Source organism: Cupressus sempervirens, chromosome 3, assembly GCF_028749045.1.
Source record: "Cupressus sempervirens isolate cs-2001-9-10 chromosome 3, ASM2874904v1, whole genome shotgun sequence".
NCBI lineage: Eukaryota > Viridiplantae > Streptophyta > Pinopsida > Cupressales > Cupressaceae > Cupressus > Cupressus sempervirens.
This window is the reverse complement of record NC_143120.1, coordinates 105989844-106005250: the sequence shown is the minus strand read 5'-3', so window position 1 is coordinate 106005250 and position 15407 is coordinate 105989844. Positions and strand designations below refer to the sequence as shown.

Here is a 15407-nt window from a genome sequence, read left to right as displayed (position 1 = left end):
ACAATTATCAATCAATCTTTATATTTATGTTAACTAAGCATGAAAGTGTTATCTTGCACTTAATTCAATAAGGCTTAGGGTTTTGGTAAATTAGCTAGTTGCCATAGCTTAATATCTTTTGATTAGAAGAGAAAGGCTCATAAATCTATTTTTACTAGAATTTGTGTTATAAATCTTGATTACAAAAGTATAGATTCAAATTCTTGAGGTAAACCTACTTGAATTTTGTAGTGGTAAAAGTGGAGAAGACTTTAATTTCTTGTTAGTTGGTCCTTTTGTTATGATTTGTAGAATAGCTATAATGGTTTGTAGTTGATCCCTAGGCTTTCTAGCATTATAAAAGGTAGTTGAATCACTGCTAAATTAGGAGCCAACTCAACTAGTAGGATAATATATGATTATAAATGATTCAACATTTGAAAAATGAGCTTTTAATTAATACTTAATAAACTTCAATGACCTTTCAATTTTTGGTTGTCCATTTAGTTTCTAATAGTAATGTAAATCCAATAACTTTTTAACTTCCATGAAGATGTATAAAGAGGCTCAAGTCAAATTTAGAAAGGGAAAATGATATGGAGAGACAACTCATTTGTTGAGATTGCCAATTTGTATGAGATTTTATATATGAAGATCATGGGCAGACATCTCAACCATGGGATTGCCTAACCCCTATAGAGTTCATGGTCATACATGTCATTCATGGGATAGCCCAACTTTTATGAGGTCAGACACACAACTCCTCCACGGGTTTGTCCAAATTGTATTGATTTGCAGGCATACATCTCACTTACAAGATTGTCCACAATTGTACAAAATTTTAGTTAATATTATGAAGAAATTGAATTCTTGATATTGTTTATTATGTGTTTATAATACTATTATTTCTTCTTTCAGTATTGTCCTTTGAATTAACAAAATGATTCAAACTAGTGGTATCAGAGCCAAGTTTGATCTTGTTTCAGAGGTATAGATTTATCCCAATATGAAGGTTTTCTTATAGTGGCTTTCTTCCTCAAAAATCAACATTGGACTTTTAACTTGATATGAAACTGATAATCAATCTTTCAAATTAAAATAATATTGCATGATGGATTATTGATTCTACTCATCCATTCAATTCAATGAAACTTCATCTCACAAATGTTTAATAATTAATGGATCAACTTATCCTAAGCAATGGTGGAAGTAGAAGTGATAGGGGCAACAATAACTTAATCACATGTTCTTAGAAAAAGATGAAGTGATATGTACATCATTTTCATTTCTGCTACCATTGTCAAATAATGCAATGATTTTCTAAACTTGTTTTACCATTATGTTTGAGGCCTGGCAAAGGGCATCTAAAAAGTTAATTGTGGTTTCCATGGGCCTTATCTGTAGTGGTTAAAGCTCAAGACATTTTGAGTTTGGGCTTCAAAATGGCTACATTGTTTTCACCATTAGTCTCATTCATATGATAGCACCCCTAATTTCATCTGCTACTTCTCATGAGTTTGAGACAGTTGCAAACACAAGATAAGAAGACAATTACCTTCCAAGTCAATTGCAATTGTAGGTCTATCAACTCCACAATCTCTCAAGGAACAAAAAGGATCAAAGAATTTCAGTTTAAGATTTTATGTGTCAATTTTTCTTGTGATGTAGACAACTTAATAGGGATGTTTTCTATAGTTCTAATCATTCTTCAAACAACCCCATTTCCTTTGAATGATATCTGAAAATGTTTTATTTTCCCGACAAATGTGCTACTTTACTCACCCAATACAAAGGTTCCTCGAATAGGAGAAGTTGTACTTAGAAGAGCTATTCCTGCAAATCCAATCATGAAAAGCACGCACAATTCTTTATACTTGCTAAGATTCCCTCAACAAAAACCATACTTTTTAGATAGCAACCAAGGAGTAGCAACTCATTGTAGGTTCTATCCCATTGGATATGAAAGAAAAGGGATTATAACTATACAACTACCTTATTAATGATGAGGGAGGAATTTAATCTCTATTTGAATCTATAAAGCAAAAAAGATTCAGATAAGGTGTCTAAGAATCTTTCCTCTGTATGGGAAACTATTGCACAATTGGAACTCTTATAGGTTTCAAATTTACCATATTCTCTACCTCAACAATGTCAAGATCTTCCTAGGCTAATAGGAAGGGCCAATGTAGAGTTTATAGTGGAGAAGGCTAAAAATTCAATGATTTCTATTTCAACTAATGGTGGAAATAGAAAAACAACTACCATCAAGGTCATTCTTGATGGTTTTTTGACTCCTCTCACAACAAGGAACTTTATAAAATTGGTACACAATAGTGAACTTTGCAAAACTACTAATAGCTAGGAATGATAATATTAAAGAAGATTAGTGCCATTTAATGAAATATATTATTCATTTAACAAGAGTATTTTGTGAATAATTTTCATAGTCTTTCAATATTTTGATTCGACATACTCAGGAGAACTTCCAATCTAAATAGAATTATTATTATGAGTTGGGCACATCCTCATAAGAAAGAAGGAATGATTAGAAATGATTCAAAATTTGAAAAATGAGCTTTTAATTAATACTTAATCAACTTCAATGACCTTTCAATTTTTGGTTGTCTATTCAGTTTCGAATAGTAATGTAAATCCAATAACTTTTTAGCTTCCATGAAGATTTATAAAGAGGCTCAAGTTGAATTCAACAAGGGAGAATGATATGGAGAGAAGACTTGTTTGCTGAGATTGCCAAATTGTATGAGATTTTATATATGGAGTTCATGGGTAGATATCTCAACCATAGTATTGCCCAACTCCTATAGAGTTCATGGGCATACATCTCATTCAGATGATAGCCCAATTTTTATGAGCTCAGACACACAACTCCTCCATGGGTTTGTCCAAATTTGATTGATTTGTAGGCATACATCTCACTTATGAGATTGTCCACAATTGTACAAAATTTTATTTAGTATTATGAAGAAAACAAATTCTTGATATTGATTATTATGTGTTTGCAATACCACTATTTCTCTCTTTTGGTATTGTCCTCTAAATTGACAAAATGATTCAGATCAATATGTCTAAGATGAACCTTCACATATGTGATTAAAATAATTTGAGTACATAATATCAACTTACTAAATTTAGAAATCTCATTCAAATACAAGTTCTATATAGGAATAGTGCTTATATAAAACACAAAAATTGGAAAATTGGAAAGATACATATTTTTGGGTGATTCAAGATTTACCTTACACCCATGATTCTCCTACATCAACTATGAGCCGATAGTTTGATTGTAATTGTGAAAAGATGTAATATTATAATGTAACATGTAAATTTAATATATTAAGATGGTCCTATATTATTATAAATTGAAAATTCCCCAAGGTATACTCAATAACTTATTCTAAGACTTGGTACAAAGGAAATATTAATTCCTTGTGGTAGAGCATTGTATTGTGATTTGACATGGAATTCGATTATGCCAACTTGTATGCGAGATTTAGTGAACCTAATATTAAATATCTTTTGATTAGAGAAGTGTTTCATGTAGTTGAGGCATGGTGAGTGAACAAAGAGATTGTATTTGCAAAAGAAATTATTTTTGACAGTTATATAGTTGTATTATTATGAGAAGGACAATACTAAGGCTACTTAGATAGTGAATTTCATGATATTTCCCTGAATCTATTTGGAGAGTGGGTCTTTATTTCTTCCTCAACTCCTTATAGGATTGGCACAATTCATAATTGGGTTAGAATCTCCTAACATGATTTTAAAGTGTCATGATAGGCACTTATATGCATTGAGTGTATTTCATTGACTCCCAACAAGTTCCATCCTCTTTCAAGGAACTTATACATTATTATATCATTTTTTGGGTACCATCACCACCAAGGTTTTTGCTCTAGTCAAGGGTTTCCCTAGTTAATAAGTCCATTGTTATTGCATATGGTTATCTTTCTATGGTTGTCACATCTACTATTTTCATGCTTTTGATTTAAAAGGGATATTGAGAGTTGTGTTAATTGCATAACTAATTCACCACCCCTGATCCCCATTAGTTATCTTGGTGGAATTTAATTTGTAATAGAAAAAATTTATAATAGAAGAGTCTAAACATGTCAATACACCAATGTTTACTGGTCACAAGGTATCTAAAGAAGATTAATCAAAGGAAGTGAATGAGACATTGTACAGATCAAAGATTGGGAAGATACAATATATTATTCATAAAAGACTTGACATGGATAAATCTATAGGAATCATTGCAGAATTTTAATCACCACTGAAGGAGTCACATTTGATAGCAGTTAAAAGAAAATTACACTATCTAAAAGCTACTCAATATTATGGCCTATGCAAGGAGAATTTTATCTTAAAGTTTATACAGATGGACACTGGGAAGACAATATTGATGACAAAAAGAGCACAACTGGAGGAGTATTTTTCTTAGGAGAAAGATTAGTTTTAGAGACTAATAAGAAGAAAATTTGTATTTCACAATTAATTAGGGAAGCTAAGTATGTGACAACTATAGAAACCTAATTTTGATTACATCATTTAAGTAATCTTATTTAGCCATCTTCTAGGTTATTATTGATTAAGTATTTAATATTTAATTTATTTATTTAACTATAGTCCAATTGATAAAATGAAATGACAACCCAAAGTCTAATTATCAATTAAATCCCTACTCTTCTATTAAAGTAAATAATTGCACTATATCTATTTAATTTAATTCCACGTCCACTTTTACTAAATAAATCATTTAATAAATTAATCCCTAATCCCTAACTATTGCTAAAACCCTATCATTATCCAAATTCAACCAATTCACCCATGCTAACCTTAGTTAGCTAGCTAATTAACCTATCTCATTAATGTTAACCCACTTGAATCCTAATCCCTTCCTAAGCTAAGCCTAATCCCCTTCGTAAACATGTGCACTACCATAAACCACAAGATAAGACTTTCTAACCCAAATCAAAGTCAAACTCATATCCCATCTTTCTTACATTCCTATCCAAGGGACTTTAATGCTCTTACAAAGAATTAATGGCCCTTTAAAGCCCCTTACATCCCTCTTCCACACTCCTCCCTCATGAATCCTTTTGAGACTTCACTTTGACCATCCCCTGACATCCAATCCCCTTGTGACACTTGTCACAAGGCTATGGATTTGAAGAAGCACAATCTATGTGCTTCCTCTTCCTTCAATCCTAGCCTTTCCACACCTTTCATCCATCTCACCACCCCCTAGCCTATAAATTGGAACCTTCCCCTCTCACATATATAATCAAATTTTCATGTAAACTCATAAAGCCCCTTTAAAGAACACATCATTAAATCGCACCATTACCATGCATGAATTCTCACTCACCCTACACACCATGTTTTATCCTTTTGAATGATCTTATCCATATTGAAGCTTGAGCATATCTGAGGACACATCCAACCATCATTATGGATGACTTGTACATCCTAGTGGGTTCACTTGCAATATGTGCAAGATTGCTCTGCACAAAGTATAGTAATAGAAAACCCTTCTGAGCTTTTGTCCTCAAACCTACAGTTAAACCAATTGATGGGAATGCTTACAATATCTGTGGGATAGCTCTCTTGGGAGATCTCTCTATAAGTATTTTTTCTATAACCCACATTTTCTTTCCTTTTTTACTAGTTTTTGGACAATGATCTCGCTAGTTGGACTACATTCCTACATTGTAAAATTATTGGTTGACTCCTACGGGTTTGCTAGTCTTTTTAATTGTTTTTGCTGAAGTCTTACAATCGGAACAACATATAGGTGTTTCTTTAACTTTTATTTCCTCAAACATTTTAGATTATGTTTTGGTTTTTTTAAATAAACATATTCAAACTTGAATACCCTAAAGAAAAAAAACTTACAAATACTTTCAATGGAATGAATGGTTACATAGAAAAAAAAATCTTGAATGTTAATGGTTACAGAATCAATGCTATAAATCACACTTCATCTTGGGCATTCAAATGGACAACAACTCCATCTTGAAAGATAAAATTAAAAAAGAAGGAATGTGATGAACACTTGATTTTGGGTACCAAAGAATAGTCTGAATCAAATGCTTAAAATTTGTGCTTAAAAAGAATTCACACAATCTCAAATGACTTAATGAAAAATTCTCTTATTCCCATCCATTTTTTAGTTTTCACGCACATGATTTCTTATATTGACCATTGTTTTCAAGTTGGAATGAACCTTTCATGCTAATCACAACTATTTTCAAGTCCTAGGTAGGAAAGAAAACTAAAGGCTTCAAAAATATAATAAAAAAAGTATTTTGTGTGTCTTAAGATTGTGAATTTTATCACATCTTTTATTATCTACAAAATAGAACCATTTAATTACATGATGCATGTACCAAAATTTATTAGAAAGATCATCAATAATAACCTAGGAGTGCTTCTAGAAAATTCATAATCCTATGAGAAGCACATACCCTTGGGATAGAAGCTCAAATTTGTAAAATCCTATAGCCAATATATAAATGAGAAGAAGGGTAAATAATCTTCTCCATTAGGAAAGTTTGGGTGGTTCATTTCTAGAGGTATTGTTAGCATGAATGTTGATGGTATTCAAGTGCAGGAGCACCTCTCCAAATACCTAAGTCCACATTGGAACCAAATGGAGGTAGTGGATCTAAATAATTCCTACAAGTAAATCAGGATTTATTGAGGCCAATAATCGTAAATATGTAATAAATAATTTAATTTAAATATTATAAGTCCTAGAAGTCTTGGCAAAGGACTTAGGATAAAAACAATGTAAGGGTGGCCAATAGTGCCATATGGGACATAAAGTTGTTTAGAGGAGTCAATTAGGTCCTAGAAGAAATAATAAATTAATTGGGATGGAAGTTAATAGGTTTTTAACATTAATATGCAAACAAATGTAAGTTGGAAATTCAAATATTTGAGTCCCAATGGTCATGAATATTTAGGAGGGAAAATTGTGTTTTAATGTTTTTAGACTTAACTAAGCCTTCCAAAAAACCCAAATTGGTTGAGGAAGTTGATAGGAAGTTTATTTAATGCTTGGAAGAGAGAATGGTGCAGACTTGAGATGAAATGTACAGATTTCTACTCAAACTGGAAATATAATTCAGAATTTCATAACTTTCCATTGCATGTTTTGATCTCTATTTCATTCCATTCATTTTGTTAATTCTTGGAAGATATTTTAGGGTTGTATAAGACATTTTTTGATTCTTTTAAGTATTATTTTTCCTAATGGGACTCAAAATTGCATTCTCTTTTTGAGTACCATCCCAAAATTTTGAGTTACTTTGAGCCCTATAAATCCATTTTCTTGCTTGTGTACCTGACTATCATTTTAAGGTCTATAAGGTGTTTTATGTTTCTAAAACCTTGCATTCAGAATTTCTATCTATCCTATAATGATAAACTGACATTCAAAATAGTTTTGTTTTGAGTAGTATTTATTTCTGCATTTTTTCCTGTGTCAAATAGTGACAAGAGGCCTAGTTTGCATTTGAATATCTTGTACCCAGTAATCTTTCATGACTCACTGTTTTGGTATTATTTAGTATATATATCAATGAACCTATGTTTAATATTTTGAGTCATTTTGATATGTTTTGATCAGGTTTTGAATCCCTCAAATTTGGTTATCTATCTTTGTCATGCTAATGCATATTTCTCAGAAATTCAGGAAGCCCTATTTGATCGATTATAACTTTGAACTAGTAGATCAAAATGAGAAAATTACTTTTGCATTTCATTCTAGAGGTCACGCACTTGCTACAGTCCATATTTGATCCTATGACATATTTTTTTGATTAGTTTGCAAATGCAATTTATAACATTTTATTAGTGTCATAAAATGCAGATTGGTCAGTACCCCTATTCGGGATGTTGTAACTCTGATCCCATAATAGATGAGATAAAATGGTTGTATAAATACATTCTACTCCAAAAATTCTTCAAGTGTGCCCGTTTATAAACCTTGATGAATCTATCTACATAGTTTCCTACAACCATTCCATTTACAAAAAACACTTTTCTATTGATGTTTCTAGTCCTGCATTTATGAGTAGCCCACTTTGTGCACTTTCCAAATGCATTCTATTATTCATCATGATACTAGATCATAGATCTATTTTCTCCTCATGGCAATGAACTACTTTGCCAATTTTTGTACCCTTAAGCATCTGTTCATCTAGTTTTCAAAGCTAAAACTAGATGTGTTTTATCATTTTTTAACATGTTTATTTGCAAACAGTTTTAACTGGGAAACTTTGAACATAAATATCTTTTGAAAAAGTGGTTCTCATGCAATGAGATCTAACAAGATGCAAGAATGTGGAATAGAATACCAGTGCTTCAGTTTTTAGAGCCCAGTTATCTATTTGTGTCAATTTTTAAAGCCATCCTATAGGCTTTCTTGTTAACAAATATCAGTTTGTAGATAACTGGTAAACAAGTTTTAAATAATGTTTCAAGGCTCAAATTGGAATACTAGTCAATACCAGGTATTGAGTGGATTAGTTGAAAGGATCATGTGATTCAATTTGAAAAAAAAAAAATTAGCTGAACCCACTTCGAAGTCAGGCTAATTCTATCTAATCACTGATATTTGGAAAGAATGGAATGTGTTTTGTTTTTAAGAGATCAATATGGTTATTAGTATATACAATTTTTTCTTCAATTTTGAAGGACTTGTGATTCTTAAATGCATTAATAAATAAAATATGAAATTGAGCTTGTCACAATAATCCCAGGTTTCACACTTATTTGAGAACTAATTCCAATATTAGACTTTCTAATGAAAGGTAGGTTTTAAATTCTTCACTTGAAGGAGTATGCCAAGAGATCTTCCATAATTAAGGCTTGAGTTATTTTAGATCTTTCATCCAACTAATAAAACGGTAAAGTCATAAAATAAGGGAACTTAAGTAGCAAGATCAAACAATGATGGTGGAATGGTCAAATAGATTTTGATAAAGGAAATAAGGAGTTGTTTCAATTCGACAGGTAGCATTTTTATAAATGTCAGCATGCCATTAAATACACAAGGATTCCACACTTTTATCTTATGCATATTTATCACAGCCAACTCCTTGTTTCCTCACCAAAGTGAAAACTTCTTTTCCATGGGCTCTAGATTTAGAAATCACACCAAGGTTAAAAGAACATATTTGGTCTGTAGAGAACATCTGTGGTATACTGTAGATCTCCATGTTGAAAGGGAAGGTTCCAAGGTGGATCAAACTTGAAGGCATGTTAGAGAGGAGGCACATTGGGTGAGGAGAAGTTTGAAATGTATGGAGAGCCACTACAATTTATATTTTGATGTTAGTGTTACTGCTGAGTCATTTTTTGCATGATAAGTATATCCATGTCTTTTCTCCCAAAGATCCCTTTTAAATCTTGGGGCCACGATTTATCTTCCATATGACTATATGGAGTATTATTTTAGGGTTTTGTTTTGAAATGAGTTGTGGCCACTATTATAACTAAGTGCCACCATCAATATTATCCTTCCAAGACTAAGCTTGGCCATTGTTGCACTTAACAAATTTTGAATAAACCCACTATGAGGGAATAAGGAAGGTTTTCATCCAGAATGATAGAGGCTCATCTTCACTAGAAAATGGCTTGAGAATTGGTGCAACTTTATGGATTACAAATGTGCAACATTTGTCTTATCCTTCACTCAGCTCTGCATCTTTTTTTTCAAATATTGAAGATATCCCACATTGGGGGCATGGATGTTATCTTATGTCTGTATAACCCCATCAAATCTATGTCAACATATCTTCATAGACATGTCTCTTCAACATAAGCACTAGCAAATGTGGATGGGCCCACCTAAGCTGCTGGAGGCGATTGAGGTCAAAAAAATTTGGCATTCAATGCTAAAGAGGAAGTGCCACATGGCACATGTGGAGGCTCATTGGGAGGTTGAGACACTAAAGCTAGAGGTGTGCAATGTTACACTAAAGTTGTGAGATTGGAGAGGAAAAATTAAAAGGTTAAGATATTACAATATAGTGTAGCATCAGGGAGGTTAAAAATAAGATGTAAGATGCTACGATGGGCCCATTATTGTAAGGTCAAAAAATGTGGAGCTAGGACATTACAACAATTTCCTCATTCCTAAGATCAAGAATTCCTAAGATTTCAAATTCAAATGTTTCAAAAGGGATTTATAAACTTGTGTGAACCCACTTGATGATGATTGAAAATCATAATCCTATAAGTAGCATCCTTGGATTGGATATAAAGGATAAAATAAAATATTTCAATCAATTTTATTTAATCTGAACACACATGAAATTCAAAAGTTGAGAGTTTTAAATAAATTTAATGATTTTATATAGTTTATACTATATAGTTCATTTAAATTTTTTATTTTAATAATTGCTCATGACCCGGGGCTTGAAATTTCAAACCAACCTCAGAGGTATTATTTTCATCTACAACATGTAGTGTAATATACTGACAAAACTGGGAAGAGATGAATTTTCTATTTCTATAGCTTGTTTTTATACAGTATTCACTAGAAGCAGCTATAGGAAGAGTTATGTTTATGGGGGTTCCTTGGTGTTAAATGTAGTTTTGATGTTTTAAGATGAAATATTATCTAGATTAGATCATATTTTGATGTGATCAAGTGCCCTGAGTAGTTGTAAAGGTAAAATTGAATGTTTTAAAGACAGTTAGAAGCAATGAAGATTTTTCAACAATATAGTTGAGTTTCACAATAGAAGCAAAACATGACAAACCAAGAGTAGATTTAAACCTCTAGAACATATTATGATGTGTATCTGATATTTTTTTATAGAGTATATTTTGTTGATTAATTTAAAGGGATATATTCTACAATAGCATTTATGATTTTGATTTTTGGTAGATGAAGAAGATCAGTTTCTACAATATTAGGATGAAGACAATTTTAGTAGGACACATGTCAGAATTAGACTGTAGGTTTAGAAATTTCTTCTGCTCTATAAATTCTTCTTCTCTACTCATTGTACAAGTTCCAATTTTAAGATTTTCTCACTATTGTGAGACCAAAAAGGTTCTAGGGTTGGATAGTTTCTTGACTACTATGATACCATTCTTAGTATTTCCTTTGTTATGAACAACAATAGTGTAATTTTTTCTTCTGAGCATTAGCTAATACAGTAATTAATTTTGTACTTTCTAAATTTCAACATACAGATGATGTGTTGATTTCAAGGAATAAATACAAAGTTTAATTGGTAATTTTATTCTAAAGTTCATCTCCTTTTCTATGAGTTTTGTAGTTTTCTGTGATATATGCCCAAAGTGCATATCATTCATTTGTAGCTTGTGTTGAAGTCATATGTTGTTGCATGTATTGTTGTTATGTTAAGGACCTAGGTAACTTGCTTGATATGTCATTGATATAACTATAGGGGCTATAGGAGGATTTGATAAGTATGAACTTTGTTTGAAGATTGATGTCTATTTGCAACCCAGATAGATAGATTGGATGTCTAGATATATGAGTATACTTTAGGTGTCCATGTGTATGTGTTGCCCCACTTTTCACCCTATACCCATTATGAAAAGTGGAAAATGATCTTGTGTCTCAATTAGGTTTAGGAATTTCTAAGTCTATTTCTTTTCCCCCAAGTGAAAAGTCTCTCCATCAGGTTTTCATCTTCCTTCTTCTCTCGCATTACATAGTCAGGTGGGTTTTCCTTGTTGTCGTGAGTTTTGTGGGTAGTCTAGGATCCTTTTCAATGGAGATTCTTGGGTCATGTCATGATTTTCAATAAATCATTTCCAAGAATGAACTTTCTCATGACTCATTATAATTTGCACATAAAGAAAATGAAGTCTACAAAAAACCTAGCATTGGCTTCTCCTTGGTGGAGTTTCAAAGTGTGAAGGTGATTTCCTGTAGAGGTCAACAAATGAGGTTTACAGGCTAAAAAAAGGAAGAAACAAGTTGTTTTGTGGCTAGATCTTCCTTAAATTGTAGTATTCCACCTTGGAGTCACTCAAAATTCATCATAATGATTAGGATAACATCTGGCAAAAAATTTTGAAGTAACTTCTGTATGGTAGATTTTTGACCCAAGAAGTCAGTATTCTGACAAAGGCACTTGTGAGAAATAAAAGTGAGTGAGTTCCTTTTTCATTTTCACAGCCCTTTTTGAATTTTCTAAAGTCTAAAAGCATGTTTATTAAAGATTAAAGTGAAAATAAAAACATAGGCAGAAAAATAGAAGTTTCTTTCTCCTCAGCAGGTTTTCAACCCTAGAAAGCGATTTTCTGCATCTAGTGAAAGATCACTTCTGCAAGCATGTTAGGCTCATAGATCAATCACAAGATACTTAAAAAGGATAATGGAATCCAATTAATCATATTTGGGAAGGTATCTTGAGAAAAGTCTCGCTGAGCAGATTTTTCCCCACGGAGTACTCCATTCTTAATTTTTCACAACTTGGTGAAAAATGGGAAAGTAAGTCTATAATAAAGGAAAGTTACCATTGGGCCAATATGAAAAATGAAAAGATGGAAAAATCCATTAGAAACCCATACATTTAGTAATCTAATGGGTTTATTGTTTAATTCACTAGTGTGGCACAGATCTTGAAGATTAACGGGTGGATTGAGGTTTCTATATAGAGATGAACATAACAGATTTTTAAACTACTGATTTCTTTATTGAACTATTATGCTATTGAATTGAATAGTGATTTCAAAATCCTCATAGTTGCAAAGTCCTACTCTCTATGCTATCTTCAATTTTAAGATTTTCATTCCATCTCCATCTCAGATAAGATAGCAACAAGATTCACTGGCTTTTATGGACTAAATGGAATTAAGTCAACATTGCAGAATGTTATAGATACCTCACTCTATTTCTTCAGCATGCAAGATTTCCAAAGAAGGTTGAGAATGGAGCCAATCCACCCAATAACAAAGAAACTATGAGGAAGTGGGCTAGTGGAAGTAGCCAGGTTCCAATGGCAATTCAAGCTCCCGAGCTGATTGTTCAATATATTAACCATTACAATCTAGACACTAAACAAATTTTGTTGCTAGACCATATAGTTTTGATCTTGATTGACTAGAAAACTATAGTCAATTGCCTCTAGATTCTAAAGTGAGAAGAGTTTTTTGAATTGACAATAGGAGGAGTTGTGTCTGAGTTCTCCTTGAATAAGATGGTTTGGTAGAAGGAAATTATGAGGTCCTAGTTCCAAAAGCCATAGGGAGCTAAGAGTAAGTTTCCTAAGACCCTTTTTGGTACTGATCTCAAGCCCAAAATTGTGGACATTCTGGTTCTTTTGCATCAGTTGAAAGGAAGCTACAAGGATGCCTAGAGAGGAGGTTTAGCCAAAAAGTAATGATGGCCATCAGTCATTTTGGTAGCTACTTTATTCAATTCTCATCCTTCTCATATTTGTGTCTTGCAGCTTTTGACAAATTTTCTCTAAAGCTACCCAAATACCCAAGCAACATGATCATGCTCATAGAGATTGTGAGACAAGCTATCCAAGTGAATGTGTTGAGTGCTAGTTTAAGGAAGAAGGGGTATGAATTCCCCATGAAGTTCAAGGTTTAAATTTGTGATTCTTAGTCTTATGCTAAAAACATGCTCAAGGCATTCAAGAATAAGTACAAATTAGAAGAATATGAGGTTGTGCGGCCCATGTTGGACCCAAATGGATATGCAAGAGAGGTACTTCAAATCGAGAGTGTGATCAAGCGTATCACCATTCTAGAGGATTATTTGGAAAACTAAAAGGATGAGTTAGAAAGCTGAGATTGTGCTTTCACGAGACTCATGGTGGAATAAATAAAGACATATGGCACTAATCTCAATGTAGAAGGACTGGAGGATGATGGTCAAAATATGTATAATAGTACATATTTGACTAAATTAAGGGGAATTCCTATCAGTTTTGAGCCATATGTGGATGTGGAGGAGAATCTCAATATCATGATGGCTAGAATAATCAAGAGAATAGGAAAATGGGTCGAGTGGACAACTAGAAAGAGCTAGAGTAAGGGTGCAGTCACTCAAGCTTCATTAGTAGCTACAATGCTACTTCATCTCAGAGTGCTATAGTGGGAGTGACCATAGCTTCCACCTAAGGACTAGATCAACCTATAGGTAGAGGTGATCAACCCCTAGACAAGAATGTTCCTATAGTCCGAACATGTCATGATGGTTCCTTGCCAGTTATAGGAACCCAGATTGGTACTAAAGAGAAGAAAGCAGAAGAACCAAAAGACAGTGCCCCAAATCTAGTACCTTTCCCACATACTACTCTTGTTCCATCTCCTCACACTACCCCTATTCCTTCTCATCATACCACTCCAATCCTATCTCCTTATTATAGCCCCATGCCATTAGCAGGTGCTTCACTTTTGAAGCTAGGTGGTTCCCCTATACATATAGTAGACCTGGAGGTTGGAAAAAGTAGTAGCAGCGAGTCCATTGAATTAGATGAAGAGACTAAGAAGACTTCAGAGATGGAGAAGGGCTAGGTTTCTTCCAGACTCATCTCTAAGGATTCAAAGAATCCTTTCTCTTCAACTGCTATAACCATGACTCTAGTAAAGAAGAAAATGTTCAGCATTGAATCTCTTAGAATAGCTTCCAAAGTGATAGGAATTGATTCTTGGTTAGAAGATACTTTGGAAAGGAAAAGAAATAGAAAGGATGAAAGTGTTTCTGTGAAAGACACTATATCCCTTGTGGTTTGTTCCAGTACTACATTGGCAAAAGTCAAGAAGTAGAAGACTTTTTCAAATCTTGGGCAAGATCTAGAAACATGGCACTTGACAATGGAAATAGCTAAGCCAAACAAAGGAGGGAGAATTGAAGATATGACACCTGATGATTTTACTCTACATTCGATTGATCTTGGAGAAGCCAGGCATGATACAAAGGTTGGCTTGTGGAGATCTAGTAATGAAGTGATAGAAGGACAATTGGAGAGTCTCAAATTGTCAAAAATCAAGATGAAAATAGAGATAGAAGAATTAAACAAATTTATTAGGTAGCTAGTCACTCCACTAGAAACTATTTTTTGGTATGTCTATGACTTAGACTCCTAGTGCAGCTGAAGTACAAGCTCTCATTTCCCAACTCTAGGAAGATAGGCATTATGGCCAGATCAGTAGAGAATGGATTGAGAGACTCAAGAAAAGGATAATATATTGTCCAATAGTAATACTCTGGCCAGAGAAAGGGTTAGATGTAATGACTGCATCTCCCTTTTAAAGATGATCATCCAAATGAAAGCAAAGGAAGTAGTTGAAGAAAAGATTCTAAAGAAAGGGAATGAACCTTTGTTTGAATGGCTTCAAAGTATGCAATTCAAGCTAGAAATCATCCAGGTAGCTAAGAAGGGACTCAAAGA

At 33.0% G+C, this 15407-nt stretch overlaps 1 pseudogene; it reads left to right on the top strand.

The window, feature by feature from the left end:
• The first annotated feature begins 1421 nt into the window (after positions 1 to 1421).
• On the top strand, positions 1422 to 2341 carry LOC149565000 (peptidyl-prolyl cis-trans isomerase CYP37, chloroplastic pseudogene; annotated as a pseudogene).
• Positions 2342 to 15407: the final 13066 nt, after the last annotated feature.